This window comes from Molothrus ater, chromosome 22 (assembly GCF_012460135.2).
Source record: "Molothrus ater isolate BHLD 08-10-18 breed brown headed cowbird chromosome 22, BPBGC_Mater_1.1, whole genome shotgun sequence".
NCBI classification, from domain to species: Eukaryota; Metazoa; Chordata; class Aves; order Passeriformes; family Icteridae; genus Molothrus; species Molothrus ater.
Window position 1 is genome coordinate 5503238 of NC_050499.2, and position 1673 is coordinate 5504910.

Below are 1673 nucleotides of genomic sequence, written 5' to 3' on the forward strand. Positions count from 1 at the left end.
CAAACAACAAAAAAATACAACAACAAACTTTAAAAAGTCAAAATCCCCAAGCAATTTCTGTGCTCAAATCTATTGCTGAGGAGTCAGTCACGAGTTTTTCATTATCATTCTTTGTAGCCTTCTGTCTCTATCCTTTCTCTATTTTTTAGTATAGTTTAGTGCAGCATTCTTTAATATAATATAATATTATAAAAAAAATAAATTAGCCTTCTAAGAACATGATTCACTCATCTCTCACCTCATCCTGGGGACCCCTGCAAATACCACAGTTTTTTCTGCCAGCATCACAAGGAATGAGAAAAAAAAAAAAAAACAAAACCCAAATCAGGCAAAACCTGCAGCCTGTTGGACCCTTCATTCCCTCACCACCACCCAAAAATACCCTTCAGAATCCCTTCAAGGAACTGCTGCAGCAATCTCAATAATTACCTTGAGAGTTCTGCTGCCATAAATCACCTTAAGACAAACTCTGCTCAAGTGTTGTAACCAGAAGAGATGATGGGGGCCTTGTACAATGGCCAATGACCAGAGAGGAGTGAATTAAGAACATAAATATAAGTGATGAGGGCCATTTCCTCACTGTGCCATCCAGTTCTGGAAAACACTTGTCTTTTCTCATCAGAGCTAAATTGGAGCTCCCAGAGCTGCAGGAGTGTGAGTGGAGAGGGGCAGGAAGCAGCCAGGAGCCAGCAGCAGAGGAGGACAGGGCTCTGTGGGGAAGGGCTAAGGAGATCTTGAGCCAAAAATCTCCTCCAACCAAAAAGAAAACCAGGCAGATAAACCTTGATTTCAAATTTGCTCTCATCGTCCAGTGATCGTGTTTGTCCCAATGGCACTAAAAAAGAAACTCAATATAATTCACTGACAATGAGAGCAAATTTGAAACCAAGATTTGTCTGATTTCCTTTTTTTTTTATTATTATATTTTTCCTAATATTTAAGCTTCGAATTCCCAGCCTGCTTTCCCTTACTGCTGCATACATTAAGAGGGGATTTTAAACCCCAAGCAGTGCTTGGCTTTATCGCCCTTTTCCCTCTGCAGCCATTGGTGGGTTTTGTTTCTTTTTATATTAATTATTCCTAGTTTTTCTGGTCACAGCTCCACATTTCTGCTCCACTGGAGCTTCCCAAGACACCTGGTGGGATTTTCATTGCCCAGGTGGGTTTGCATAAATAGCATAAATAGGAGTTCTCCACACAACCTCACATTCTCTAAACCAGAACCACCTTCTAGACCTGCTTGTTCAAAAAGGAGTTTTCCAGACTGTCAAGGAGGTCCAAAATCTCTTTTTTCCCCTATATTTTCCATGTCCCAGTGCTCAACCCTAAATAACGAGGTGCAATACAGCCAAAAGAGCTCCTAAAAATCATATAAAACACCAAAATTCAGCTGTTTCCCATTCCCACCCCTCGGGAAAGAGAATCCAATATAAATTACAGCGCAAAAGTTGACTTGACATGTTATGAACGCTCTCACTTTGAATTCAGTCAATAATATTTTGTGTAACTAAAATATGAATTTACAGTCACTTCTCATCTGAAAGCTGTTTAAGCAGTAAACACCAGGCTCGTTAGTGATTCCCAGTTTGCACTGGGATTATTTAATATTTTTCCTAGACTGATTTCCCCTCCTTTCTCAGCTCCTGGAATTATGGATGCCTGCCCACGCAGCT